The sequence below is a fragment of the Streptopelia decaocto genome (genome assembly GCF_964273445.1).
Source record: "Streptopelia decaocto genome assembly, chromosome: 16".
In the NCBI taxonomy this organism is placed as follows: domain Eukaryota; kingdom Metazoa; phylum Chordata; class Aves; order Columbiformes; family Columbidae; genus Streptopelia; species Streptopelia decaocto.
Window position 1 is genome coordinate 5312867 of NC_138671.1, and position 14582 is coordinate 5327448.

Here is a 14582-nt window from a genome sequence, read left to right on the forward strand (position 1 = left end):
ATCAATGTTCCATCTCCTGCTTTCCACCCCTGGACCCTGGGGTAGGAGGTTGGCTGAAGGTGGTGCTGCAGCTTTGGGGTGATGGTGTCTTCTGGCTGGAGCTCCTGAATACCCAGGTAAGAGTCCAGGCTAAACTGTTGTGGTGGGACCTCTTGTTGGTGCTGTGCACCTTGTGCTAGGGCAGCGTAGATGTCTGTGGGTGCCTCTGGCTGTTGGGAGCTCCTGGATGGAGATAAAGGAATTGCTGTTCTTGAGTCTGGAGTTGCTTGGGAGGGTGGCAGGGTGATTTTTGGCTGTGCTGCTGTTGCTCAGAAGGTTTCTTTTCCTTGCAAATGTGTATGTGTGGAGCAAGGTCTTGGTGCTGTGATCCTTGCCAAGCCCCAGTGTGAGCTCTGCCTGGTGCGAGCTGGGTGTTTGTGTGGCTCTGACCTTTCCTTTGTCTGATCCCTCAGCTCTGTTGGCTTTTTGGCACCTTGTCTCCTCTTTCCTGGGGCCACCCTGAGCTGTGGCGATACCTTCCTGGGCTTACTGGGGTGCTGGGAGTCCTTGCAGCGGTGCTGGGGGCCAAGGCGGGCACGGTTGGGAGAACCACGCAATGTTCTCCAGCATCCTGGTGCTCAGCAGCGCTCGGGGATTTGAGGCTTGGCAACAAGCGTCTCATTTCCTTCTTGTCTCTTCCTGTCAGACAAGATTTGAAGATTCAATTAGAGTGGGAGCCGCTGATAGCGGCGCTGCTGGCGTGCTGCTCGCACCCCGCGCTCGCGCTGCATGGGAACCAGATGAAAGCGATGCAAGGGGGGTGGGGAGAGGAGGGTATGGGAAAGGGAGGATCTTTGGCTGGGAGAAAAAGGCAAGAAATGCATATCTGAGGGGAGCAGAGGGATGGTTGGAGGCTTGGGACATGCTCCAGCCCCTGGAGCTGCAGAGCAGTGCCCGCTTGGGAGAGGGATGCTGGGGCAGGGGGAACCTGCTCTAAAATCCCCTGGGGTTACTTGAAGGGGTGAGACGGGGTGTCAGGGAAGAGCTCTCTCTCCTGAAACCTCATCTCGCAGAGCTGGGCCTCCAGAGAGGCAGCCAAGGTTAAGCCAGGAGCGGGGCTGGGTCTTGGCACCTGAGGGAATGGTGAGACCGAGCCTCCCGAGCATGTCAGCTGGGGAGATGCCTTGACCAAGAGGCAGAAGACTGGATTGCCATTGTTTGGGATTTTTCCCCTTTCTGAAGGCTGCCTCTCCCTCAAAAGCTGTGCTTTGTTTTGCACTAATGCTTCAGAGAGGTGTACAGCCGCAGTAAATGCAAGAGGGTGTTAAATAGGGTTGATGTCCAGGGTGGTCCTGGGTCCTTGCCTCTAATGCAGGGGAGATGTCTTGGTGGGGTTGATGGACTTTTGTGCCTTTTGAGGGCCAGAGCCAGGATCCGGCAACAAAAACACCCTGTCTACCTACCCAGGATAGTCCTGAAAGGGCAATTCCTTCCCTTCTCAAAGTTTTCTGGAGGTAATAGTAGTTGTTAAGGAGAATGTGTTGGTTTTTTTTTTTTGTTTAAGATGGGGGCACAGGCGTATTTTTATTATTAATGATGTTTTCACTATAAGTTATATTGTGAACCCCAGATCTGGGACGTGGGCTGAGCTCAGTTCTTGCCAAGTCAGGAGATTCAGGCACATGGATGCTCCGGCCCCAAGTGGCTCAGCCCTTGCAGACGTAGCAGTTCCCAAAACTCGGGCCGTATTCAGGCACAGATTGATTGCGTACCAAAAAGTCAAGGTGTAAACATTGATCATGCAGGAAAGTGCTGGTCATCAGACAAAATTAAGCATTCCCCAGCCTAAATTATTAATTTCTTTCTGCACACCAAATGGATTGTGCTGGTCGTGCATGTCCACTCTGCACAGTGGTTGTGCTTCATGCCGTAGTATATTTTCCCTATAACTACTTGTCTGGCTCTTCACTTAATAAAGATTGAGAGAGACAATAAAAACATTCATTAAAGAGGAAAAAAAAAGATGAAGCCCTGCTTGTAGCCTCAAGCAGTTGGTTTCATTAAGCAATTGCTTCTCCCAAACCCTCCGCTGTGGTTCCCAGTGCTGATACCCAGCCCTGGGGTTTGGGGATGCAGCAGCAGACTGGGAAACCCTGGGATGCTCGGGGTGAAGCCCATGGCTGTGGCACCAACGGGATAAGTGAGGAGGGCAAGAAACCATCCAGGTGATGAAAAAGGGAATTAGCAAAATAAGCTCTTGGGAAGAGCAGCAGGGTTAAGTTGTTATCTTGTGTATCAGAGGTGGGGCTGGTCTCCTGCTCCTCCCAGGCCCTTGGCTGCTGTCCTCAGATGTGAACTGCTCTTCCAGCTGTGGCACTGAGGGATGGGAGCACTTGGGGGGCTGTGCTGAGGCTGGGGGGACACCGGGAGGGAGCGGGGGCTGTGTGGGGCCGGGTTTGATGGGTGTCTCTCTGCTGTAGCTGCATCAGCTGAAATCTGGTGAATGGTGTTTCTCAGGAGGTGAATTTGGTGATGGGGGTGGCCAGGACCCCTGTGCACAGCAAGGGCTCTGATCCCCACACTCCCTGTTACCACTGGGGTGGGGGGGCAGGGACAAAGTGCTTTTCAGCAGCACTCGGGTCTGTGAATCAGTCGTGGGAGGCTCATTCTGCCCCCAAACTGTGACAGCTGAAACGAAATGTGTGTTTTCTCTCCAAGGCATGAGAAGAGCTTTGGATCTCGGTGCGATTTATCACTCAGCCCTGAGCCAGATGCCTATATGGGTTCAATCTATAGCTCCCAGAACTGATAGAAATATTATCCCGTCTTATTAAAGTCGCCCACAGCTACTGCAGCTGTATGTCAACAGCAAAACAAATAACGACCAGTTCCCATCGGCTTGGAGCCTCTCCGTTGGGGCTGTCTTCAATCCGCCTCCTGCTAAACTGGTTACAGATGTCGGCTTTTCCCATTCCAGCTCAGTGCAGCTCCCGTACAGCCGACTCCAAATCCCATTACCACGTCAGAGCCGTCTTTGGTGAGCATCAGCTCAGCTAAAGCTCCTCCACTGATGTGAAATGTTACTCACGGTGTTTTTCCTAGAAATACTGCTAAGAAAGACATTGCAGGGCTGTGAACCTCTGAAAGAGCCTGGAAATGGTGGGGGCAGCTCTGATGGGGGGGAAAGGAGAGCAAGAGGGCTGTGTTGGGATAAAAGTGGGGATGCTTCCACCTCCTCCTCCTCAGGTTGCACAGCTCCTGTTGCTGCTGTGGGTCTCCTGAGGAATTTGGGATGCATTGTACCTGCTGCCAGAGGCATAACCCATATTGCAATGTGTGAACACCCTTCCTCTCACCCCTCCAAAACCACCGTGGCCCTAAAATTCCTACCGTCATATGTGCTGTTCCTGGCTCACCCCCATCTCTCTCTCCTGTGCTATCTTTGGTATAATTAGGAGGCCAGGACTGTGCGTGTGAGGTGAACGTGACCTCATTAGTTTCTTATACTGTATTGTAGTTTCTTCTCATTTACATCCCTAATCCCTAAATGTGCAGCTCTGTTCTCTGGGGTCACTCTCTGCTGCCAGCTGAAACAGGGGGTGACAAATGTCCCAGCTGGGTTGTGACAGGCTTTGTGCTCTCATTCCTATAAAATCTACAACCAAGATTGCTCTTCCCTGGCAAGAACATCTTTATCTCTGTTTGCTGTAATACACAGATTCCAAAATCCTGCTAGGCTGGTGCTGGCTTGATCCTCTTGACGTTTGGATGCTTCCTTTTAAACTTAGAGGATATATGGCTCTGTCGAGCCTTTCTTCTTTTCCTGTCCTAGTTGGAGGAGGAGTGCTCTTTGAGATGGGAAGGTTTGCATCGTCTCTGCTGTGTGATGTTGGATCCCTTTATAGAGCAGGTATCTTCTAAAGCAAAATGTTTTCAATTCTCACGGCGAGCATAATTCTCGAAAATGTACGCAATAAACAAAATGAGCCAAATGTAATTAAAATGGAGACAGCATATAATCTGGTAACCCACTTAAAGGCTCAAAGCTTCAGCTTTAAAAAAAATGTTTGCTCCAAATCCATTTAAATAAACAGAACGAAATACAAAGGCTCTCTGTACATTATCAGGATATAAAGAGAATCGGATCAAAAGCAGCTGTGGCCAGGCTGTACATATGTAGTGAGGAAATTGCTTGATCTAAGGCTGCACCTTGCACATGCAAATACGTTTGTGGACCTTTCCATAAATTGTATTTGAGCAATGGTTGAGCTGTTGGACTGTACCCTGCTGGGGAGGCAAAGGCTGGTGTTTGCCCCACCACAGGAGCCTTTGCTGGGTAAGTGACAGAGCTCCTGGTGTGTTGGTGTGTCTGCTTTGGCAGGAGTGGAGTGAGGCCAAAGACCAGTTGAGCTTTGCGCTCTCCATGGGTGCAGATGCTGCATCTAGAGGGAGCAGTCACTCAGAAACATGGGAAAAAATGGGAATCCACATCCTAGGCACCCATGCCATGGGCTCTCCACTTGCCTGGTGTCATATGTGCCATGTGCTGTCATGCTCGTGTCCCCGTGGGCTTGCAGGAGGATGTCGTAGCAATGCATGGTGAGGCTGTGGGGTTTGCATCTCCTCTTCTGCCTGGACACTGTCTCTTGCAGTTCTGCAGCAGAGCCCAGCTGGCCTTGAGGTTTTGCCAACAGCCATGTGATTTGTCTTGGGCTGGACAGCACAGGCTGTGAATCCAAGACCATGTGCGCTCCCAGGCCAGCAGGGTTCAGCAAAGAGAAGGCATTTTGGGTCAGACAAGAGCATCTTCCTATTGCCCTCACAGGTGGTTTTGAGATAGCTGGAGCTCTTGGGTGCTCAGATATACATGATGTAGAGGGCTACCAGGGAAAGGTGAGAAGGCAATTTCTAAAGAAATTTTAAGGATTACAAACGTTGCCTTGGTTCACCTGGGGGGATGTCTGCACTCGGGACGAGTGTTGCCTGCAGAAAATACTTTACCCCGGCCCTGATGAAAGAAGGTTTCTGGCTTGCGCCGTGGCCGGGAGCGCCCAGCGTGGCGTGTCTCTCGCTCGGGGCTGTGTCTGCGCCCCCGGGGGATGCTTGCGGCGCGGTTCCCGCCGTCGGGGCCATCTCCCGTTGTGGCCGGGAGTCGCACCGGCAGAGGGAGCTCCGGCCGCGTCCTCTGAGCAGGGGAGACCGGACTTGGGGTACCCGCTGCTCCCGCGGCTGGGGGTGGCGGGCGCCTTCCCGCCAGAGGCTCGGTTCCTCTGGGAGCTGCTGGCCGGAATCGTGTCCCTTCCCAGCCTAGGGGCCACCTACTCCGGACGGGGTGGTCCCCCGCGGGGAGCCGGAGGGGACACACAGCGGTGACCCAGATGCTCCGAGCCCGGCGGCACTGTCTCCGTTCGCAAGCGGTGGGGGACGTGGCGGGGGGAAGCCGCCCGGTGCCCTGCAGCGGGGCGAGGCTTCCCCCTGCTTCATCTTGTCCTCCCCCCTGGCCCATCTCCCCCCCGCCTTGCCGCTCACCGGCATCCCCCTCTGCCGGTGCTGCAGTGTGTCCCACCCGGGTCAGCCTCCGTCTAGCGCAGGGCAGGGTTCCCCCTCACCCCCGCCTCCAGCGCTCGGCCCTGCAGATCCCCCTGCTCCGCTTCCTGCCCACCACTGGCAGGGGGTGACCGGGCCCGACCCCCAGCCGGGCAGCGCCGGGCGGGTGCGCCCCGTCCAGCCCCGCCGGGGAACCGTGTCTGCCCGTCCAGCTGTGCTGCCCGGACGGACACCCGCGGCAGCCAATGGGGAGGCGTGGAGGGGCCGGGGAAGCTTCCCTATTGGTGGCGGGGGGAGGAGGAGCCGGGACTTGAAGTTGGAGTGAGGGATCCAGCTGTGTGGAGCGCTCGGCTCGGCCGCCCGCGGGAGCATCCTCCGCCGGCCGTCCCCGGGGCGCCGGGCAGCACTCCCCCGCCCCGGGCAGATGTTGGGGCGCGGAGGGGGCAGGCAGAGCCGCTAAGGCTGCCCGCCCCACGGGTGGAGGCCAGCACCGGCAGCGGGGGCCGCCCCGCCGCCTCCCTGCCTGCGGCGTGCCCGGCTCGGGCCCCCGGAGGCACGGCGAGGAGGAGCTACGGAGCCCGCAGACGGCAGGGCAGGGCGAGGGGGGCGGCCCGGCCCCGGCCCCGGTGGGGGGCGAGGCAGCGGCTGGCCCGGCCATGCCACCCCGGCGCTGAAGCCGGCCCGCCGCAACCCCCAGCCCCCCGGCCCCGCCATGGCCGCGCCCCTCTAGGCGCCCCACCGGCTCTCCCCGCGTCGCCCCGGCTTCCCCCGGGGCCGCCGGCCGGAGGATGGACGAGGATGGACCGCGAGCGGCCGAGGAAGAGCCGGAGCCGGGCAGAGCCAAGACTTTCATCCGCCTTAATGACCTGTCCGGGGCCGGGGGCCGCCCGGGGCCGGGGGACAGGGAGGCGGGCAGCGGCGACTCGGAGGCGGAGGCGCTTCCCTACCCGGCGCTGGCCCCCGTTGTCTTCTTCTACCTGAGCCAGGAGAGCCGGCCGCGGAGCTGGTGCCTCCGGCTGGTCTGTAACCCGTATCCTTTGCAGGTGCTCGGCGGCGAGGTAAGCCCTGCGCACCCCCTCCCATCCTCAGAGTGGCGGGCAGGGCGGGGAGCATCTCCCGGCTGGAGCCCGCCGGATGATGGGGAAGGAACTGCGATTTGGTGGACCCATCATCCTCCGTCCCCGGGGGAAGGGGGGGAATCCAGGCGATGCTTGCCCCCTCCCCGTTGTCCGGCCGGGAAGTTTTGCGGGCTGTTGCAGGGGGCTCGGTGCTCCCTGGCGGGGTGCAGGGCTGGGGGGGTTGGGGCTCCCCTCCCCCGGCCGCCCCGCCGCGATGTCCCGGCTCCCGCGGGCTCCGCCGCATCGCTCCATGGGGAGTCGCGGTGGGAGCCCTGGGCGACCTTTCCTCCCCCGGGGATCGGCCCCCGGTATCCCGGCTTTCCCCGGCGCACCGAGGGATCGTAACCCCAGTCTCCCCCCACCTTGCACGACGGTTCTTCCCCCGTTTCTCGTCAGTTTTAGGCTCTTTGGTCCCTTCCCCGAGGGTTTTAAGCGGGGTGCAATCTGGGGAGAGGTGGTGGGGCTCAGGGGGTTGGTTTGCTGCCCGGCTCCGAAGTACCTAAATAATTCAGAGCATGTGAGGCTGGGCTCTCTGCAGTCCCCTGGGAGATGCTCCTTGCTTGGAGGGGTCGGGGCAAGATGGGGGTCACAGTGCATTGGACAAGGGCTGCTGGTCACCGGGTCCTGGGCTGAGCTGTGACCCCACAAAGGCATCTGCTCTCTTTCCAGACTCTCCGTCTGCTCCGGCACAGGCTCTGTTCAAGCTGTTTTAGTCAAGTTTAAGCTTTCAAAAGAAGAGGAGGGGGTGGAAAAGAAATAGAAAAGACAATAGAAAAAATTATATCTTGCCACGGTCTTGGCGCCTTTAAAGCCTCCCTTGGAGTTCGAGTTGCAAGCAAGCACACGGTTTGGAGCATCACAAGTGTTTTACCATCCCTGAACTCCAGTTCCATTTATTATTTGCAGGAACAAAAAACCCAAAATGAAATAAAGCAGAGTGATGTGTCTTCCAGCAGGGGCTGGCCCGGGAGAGGCAACCACTGCCCGGGAAGTTCCCGGCTCCGTGCTGCTCTGCCTGTGCGAAAGGCAAGCCAGGACGTATGGGCAGCAAACCCACATCTGGAATGCGAGAGGCTGTGCGGTAGCGGGGAGGACATGTTACATGGTACAGAGGGCCAGAATATCCTGTGTGAGTCCTCTCTGCTCCTGGTGTGTGGGAACTGTTAGGAATTACATCTCGGCTGAGGTCGGTGTGCCAGGGAAGAGTGGTGAGGGTCTGCTAGCATTGTGAATATTGTTTTACTTGAGCTTCAGCAATAATTTATCTGATAAACAGGCTGCCTTCTTTCCTAAAATGTCCCCCAGGAGGGGAGAAACAAGATTTCTCTTCCCAGTCATGAATACTCCCAGCAGTTTTCCCCAAATCTCTCTCACACCAGCTAAGCAGTTCAAAGCTGCGTTTATTTAAACATCTTAGGAAATCTTGAAACTTTGTGAAGCCTTCTGTTTTAGGAAGAAATATTAATGATAGGCTGCAAGTCATTCTGCTCTTATTGCCTACTATGACTAATATTATTTATGATTGCTGATTTTAAAATGTTTTCAAATATTTTTTTCTTCCTAATGATGTTTTGAAGCAGGTGTTAGCACTTGCATGGTTTTAGTTGTCTTCAGTAAAACCCCCCACCCCAATAATGGCTTGAAATGTGTCTCCTCCTCTGTGGCTGCAAACACAAGCAGATTAACTTTTGTCCTTGGAAAATTAGTGGTATTGTGGGCACCTGCAAGCCCTGCTATGAGCGAGGGATGAGCATTAGGTGCAGCCCTGCAAGCTGGGATTTTCCTCGCTAATTTTTCACTCCTTACCGACAGAGAAAGGCACTTGCCGGCAGCCCTGGGGCCACGGGGGACAATGCTGCGGGTCTCCCAGTCGTGTGTCTGCATGCGGCTGTTTGTTTTCAGGGTCACTGACCCAGAATTGGGGAGTTTATTTAAAACTAACATGAAAAAAGCAGTTCAGCTTACAGATGTGAGGAGGGCAGCGGCCAGCTTGGGCACTCGCGCTGCGTCCCATCGCTCATTGGGCCATTCAGCAGAATAACATCTTGCTTGTCCCTTTGGCTCTACAGCCCAAATGTCAGTGCCAAGTCCAGTGCTTATGTTTATTACTTTTATTTTTTGTCTTTAGTGTGGTAGGTCAATAAAGTGGCCCTTTTCATGCTGTAATCTTCTAGGAATCATGCCCCAGTGCTACAACTGTATAGTCACATTGCTGGAAAGTGGTTGTTGCCACCAGCTGCCCTGGAGAGGAGTGACAGCGCTTGGCCTCAAGTGGCTGGTGAATCCTGCCTGGGGAGGGTTGAGGCTTTTGCTGGATTCTGTCACTCTCTTGGGTGGTTTTTACCTTTTTGTGGGTTATGCTGACTGCCTGTGCAGAAATTGGGTGGGAAGGCTCTCATTTGAGCTGTGCCTGTGGAGATGCACAGTTTGCTGAGGCGGGTTTGCGGTGCTTTAATCTGGCTGATAAACTTTGCTGTCAACAGGGTGTTGGGAGGAGGTGCTGGAGCTGCTTCTGCACCCTCAGCTACCCCAGGAAGGGCAATTCATGTCCCTGGGGTGCAGCTGGAGCTCCTGGATGCTGTTCTCCACCCGTCTGGGCAGCTTGTGTGAGCGTGGCAGCTGAAGCCGGGATGCAGGATTATGGGGAGCATGATGGTTGATGTGCTGAGTGTCCAGCAAGGATCTAAAGTCCTGTTGGTTTGTTGGGCTTTTCTACTGTGTTTCAGAACACCCTCTGCCTGGGCCAGGGCAGTTTTTCTCTTGTTGTCTGAAGATGGGAGGATCTGTGCTGCTCTCCTGCTCCTCCTCTCCCTTGGGGCTAGAAAGAGGTCATGAAGTCTCCTGAAATACTCCAGAGTCTGAAATCTTGAGGTTTTAACCCTAAAAGCATATCACTCCTGCAAAGCTGTCTTCCCCTTCTTCTCCATTGTGTTTTTTGAGTGAAAACCTGGCTGGCGCCAGGTGTGCCATGCCATGGGGACCCAGGGAGCCTGGTTTGCCACCCGTGTGTTCCCTGTGGCTGCGGGATGAAGGGCTCTGCCCCACATAAGGACAACCTGCCTTGAAAGGGCAGGAGCAGGGACACGGCTGGGATGTGTTCAATGGTGATGGTGTTGGACCCACGGGCTCAGGGCTGGGAGGAAGGTGACAGGCAGGGATCCTGGTGTGCATGCTGGCAAGGCGGTGAGAGGAGAAGCAGGCATCTCCAGGGGGAGAAAAGAGGAGGCAAGCTGGTGACTTGACTTTCACTTATAAAATAAAAGCACCAGGAAGGCTGGGAGGATGAAAGGCTGTAGCAGGGTCTGTGCCAGGCTGCTCCTCTGATCAGAGACAAGAAATGAGGCTATTTGTTGAGGCTTGCGGAGTGATTGAAGAGCAGGGATGGAGAAAGTGGGGAGGATGCTACTGCTTGGTGTTAAGAGCTCTGAATAGGAAAATAACAGTGTAACTGAAAGGGCCTGTGATCTCTATTGTAGTACTGAAATCTGCCTCTTCCCCCGCGTAGTGTCTGCCTGCAGAGCGCTGCTGCCTGGAGAGCTGCAAAAAGCTGCTGAAAGGTGCCGTTTTGGGGAGGCGCCCCCAAATTAGTCAAAATTCCATTTTTTCTTCCCGGTTTGGTGGGTGAAGGGCAGCCCTGTAAATGCCCTTGCTGGTGGGGGGGAGGCTTGGGTGGCACTGGGAGGAGCGCTCCTGTGTTGCCTGGCGTTCCCATGCACGGTCTATGGAATGTGGCTTTCAAAATTGACTTTAGGAAAGAAACACATCTCGATCCGGTCACGGCAACCAGCCCTGCTGTCTGCCTTCGCTCTGCAATACCAGAGGGCTCTTCCAGCCGCCGCTTCGCACGGCTCTGCTCGCTTCCCATTAGCGAGAGGTGGATGATCAAAGGATCCGTCCTGGGGAGCTGCTGAGTGCCCCCAGTTCTTGCTGGAAGTCGGCAAAGCTGCAGATGGCCAGCGGGACCGGAGCCCTTGGGGCTTCACGCCAAGGCAGAGCTGAGGTCTGTGCCGGGCTGGCTCACGGGACGGCGGGAGCTGCCGTGCTGGAGCTCGGCATGTCGTGGAAGGCAGTAACGGTCCTGCTGATGGGGTGGTCTGCCCTTACCTGCTGAACTCGCCCTGAGCCCCATGGGTCTGCGTCCTGGCACCGCTCCGCATTGCCCAGACGGATCCCTCTATCCTGGAGGGACTTGTCTGTGTCTGACTGCACTGGAGCAAGGAGTCTCCTATGTGGTGGAGAGGAGAACTGAATGCATTGAGCTGTGCTGTGGTTTGGGCTCCCCAGGCCTGGTGGTGCCTCCTGGAATGCTTCCTCCCCTGGGGTGGGCACTGGGTGACCAGCACCCCTGTCGCCCCAGTGGGTGCTCGGGGTCCTTGGCTGTGCCAACTCATGGGGAGATCTGGGCCTGTGTGTGCTGCTGTTTGAAGGGCTGAGCTGTAGCACAGAGTTAAAATATATATATATATATATATTTAATCAACAGGATGTGTTTTGAGGAGAGAACACACATAGTGTTCTTTAAACTTTGATGCATTTATTCCAACCTCAGTTTTGGGTTTAAAAAAGCAAAAAATTCCATTTGAGAGGCTGGACCTGAAAGGGATCCTTTTTTTGATTTTGAAAACCCCACAAAGGAGTTGGAATCTGTTTGCTTCATCTGTGTCTGATCCGTCCCAGGGCACCTGAACTCCTTTCTCTCCTGTCACCCTGTTCACTGGCTGGTGTCTCCCACCACTTCCCAGTCAGATAGAAATGCTGCTGCTGCGGCCAAACCTTTGCCTGCTCTGTGCCCCTTCCCTGGCTCATGGGGGGAAATGAGAAATGTGCCTGGCCAGGCTGGGTGGGCTCCCTCAGCACCCCCAGCCAGGACTGAGCATCCTGCTGCTCCCCAGGGCAGGTGCTGGTGCATCCCTGGGCTCACACCAGCTCCCGGGCAAGGATCTTGGAGAGAAGCAGAAGCCATCTGTCACCTTTAGCAAGGGCAGCATGAGGGTGGGGGGGTTATTTCCCTTCTCCGAGGGAACAACTAGCTGCAAAACCTCTTCCCTGCTGTTCACAAACCCTTCAGGAGCGAGCTCAGCAGGAGGAGCAGGCAGTATTCACCTCCCAGAGCAGTGAGCATCCCTCCCCGGCAGAGCCGGGATCCTGTCCATCCCAATCCGGGTGATGCAGCGCATCCCACCAGGGCTCTCCGGACCCATCCCCAGCCCGGCTGTGCCGGCAGCCGGGTGCTTCCTTTGCTCCCTGCTTGTGCGTGTGTGTCTTCTAAGGAGATTCTTCTGCGAATTCCCCCTTCCAAGCTGTTGTGTCACATCTGGAAGTTTTTGTAGGAGTTTATCCAAGCGCTGGAGTACAGCGCAGCTTTTTCTCATTTAAAAATCATAGGCTGGCATTTTGAAGCGGGCTGGCGGCGCGGGGCTGGGGGGTGGAGGGAAGGGGAGAGGGAAGCTGTCTGCCAAAAAGGAGACTGGAGCAGAGGAATCGTAATGACTTCCAGAAGTTTTCTTTCTTTCTTTCTTCCTTTCTTGCTTTCCCTCCCACTCTCCCGGCGTGCAGACAAAAGGCTCGGCCTCATGCGGTTCATGGTTATGTCATCCCGGCGCGGGGAGCCCCGACGAGAGGGTTGGCCCCGTCCTGCCCGGGGACCCCGCTCTGCTCGGGGACAGCTCTGCCTTGGCTCCATGTAGGAAACCCAGGACAAGGGCTCCCAGACTGGGCCGTCTCCGGAGACCTGCCTTTCATTTGGGGTTGGGAACTGAGGCGGGGTGGCCAGGAGGGAATCGCAACCTCTTTGTGCCCCAGGACTGGGGGGCTCAGACAGATGGGCGGTAATTTGGGATGGGGCAGGACCACCCCAGCTCATCCATGGAGCCAATGTGTCTCCTGGTCGATCTGTGCAGACTCGCTGTTCTCGACTTGATCAGCTTTTTTGTTCTCTTCCCCCATTCAGTAGCACTGGGTGTTGGAGCCGGTCTGGAAATGCCCGGGATTTTATGATGCATAGAAAACTTTCTGCTTTCTTCTCCCCCTTCGCCCCCTGCAGATATTTTGGCATTGTGCTGAAAAATGCTTTTTAGCCATTTTTTTGCTTTAAACTCTGTTTCACTTTTTTTTCTTTTTCATGCAGAAAAGACCAAGTTTTTGATTGCCCCACGTTCCCTGCCTGGGTCTCTCTCATTTCTCCTTTTTCTTTTCCTACTGTTTTGCTGGAAGGGAGCAAAACCTTTGGCCAAAGTGAACCTCCCTGATAGCTTTTTCATTTGGATCGTGAAATCATTTTCCTTTGGAAGAGGAGCCCCGGGGAGCCTTTGCCCCCGGTGGCTTTGCCGGCCGCTGTGGATGGGGAGGAGGGTCTGGGGTAGCGGGGCCAGCTGCGGGGAATGGGGGACAGAGCATCCGGAGTCAGGTTGGGAGGGCTTTGAAGCTTCGCTGTGGTTTGGAGGGGTTTGAATTTCCTAGTTAATTAGGAGGCCTAAGTGTTTCTGGGTTTGTTACGAGGCCAGATCGTGGTTTTTCCCTTCCCCGGCGCCTTGGCTCCACTGAGCGACCTAGATGTGAAATATTCCCTTTGGTCGGTGATGCACGCGGAGGTTTCCCCCAACCTGGGTTTGTTTGGCTTCGGATTTTGCCAGCCTTGGCCTCTCACCCAGGAATCTGGCCTGGCGCTAAGAAATGAAATTAAAAAAAAAAAAAAAAATAAAGGAAATTCTCATGGTTTTATACAACAGAGTAACAACCGATCATGCTTCGCGATGCTCTCACATCTGCTTTCTACCAAAGCCCCGGCAAAGAGGCTTCGAGCAGATGGAAAAAGCACATTTTTCAGCCTGAATATTTGCTGAGAGGATCTTCCAGGCTCGGTCTCGGCGATGGCTGCCATGGCACCGGCTCCTGCCTTACGGGAAACGGGCTGTCGGGACGCCAGGGGCAGCACCGTGCGCCCGAGCGGGGCACGGCCGGGGGGTTCTGGGCTGAGCCCCACGCCGGGGCTGCACACGCGTGTGTGGGACCAGGACGTACCCAAGACTCGACCTTTAGAAGTTCACCAGATAGTTGCAAGTGGATGGAAATTGTCTATTGGTTTGGCTCCAACGCCTGAAACGTGGTTTTGGTTGGGATTTTTAGCGTCTTTTCTAGGTGGGACTGGCTGTTTGGTGCTGCCTTTTTTGTTTGTTATTTTGCTGGTTTTTGTATTGTTCTGTTTGGGGTGTGGTTTTTGTGTCTCTCTGTGCCCTCCCTGCTTTGCCTCTCCTTGCACCGGGATGTGAAACCCCAGGGTGAGGGCAGGAGGTGGCTCAAAACAGGAACAAAATGCTAAAGCAGGTGATGGGCGAGAGCTGAGAGCTTGGCACAGACAAGCTTATAAAGAAAAGGGGATTTATTTACTGTAATCCAGAGGCTAGCCCCACACTTACAGGGTTCCCGATGCAAAGCATCCTTATATTTATCTCCAATTTGGGTCTTTTCCAAGAGGTTTCCCCTGGTGCATCCACTGAACCAGCCCGGAGATGCTCCCTAACCCCAGGGCTGGCGGCAAACCCGCAGCCAGCGGTGGAGCTGGGTGAGGGGATTCACCCACCTCGGCAGCCCAACCGCCTGGGGGGGTTTATGCCTTTGGGATTTCCTGTGATTCATAACTTAATCAGGTCAGGTTTAGCGCTCACTCCTCCTACGGCGCTATCGACTGTCTCTGCGCGCTCCGGAGATGCTGGTGGCCAGAGCAGCCCAGGGCTGAGCCCTCCCCTGCCCATATGGCGGACAGGACTTGTTAATGATTTGTTAATTCAATTAGAAAGCGCTCATTAACCTATGGCAAGGCTGAAGCTCTTTTCTGGAGGGCAGGGCTCCCCCCACCCCCCGCCCCATGCCTGCGACTCCCTCTGCCAAAACATTTATTTGGTGTTAAGCTGCCAGCCACGCTATGCAAATATAGATGTT

The 14582-nt window shown here is 55.5% G+C and overlaps 1 protein-coding gene across 1 annotated transcript in view; it reads left to right on the top strand.

Annotated features, from left to right (window-relative positions):
- Window positions 1–6420: 6420 nt before the first annotated feature.
- CACNA1G (calcium voltage-gated channel subunit alpha1 G) overlaps window positions 6421–14582 on the top strand; it is a 140945-nt gene continuing 132783 nt past the window's right edge. Inside the window, exon 1 of the mRNA XM_082066963.1 lies at window positions 6421–6556. The gene's annotated coding sequence lies outside the window, so the exon portion shown is untranslated. The remainder of the gene's footprint in view (window positions 6557–14582) is intronic.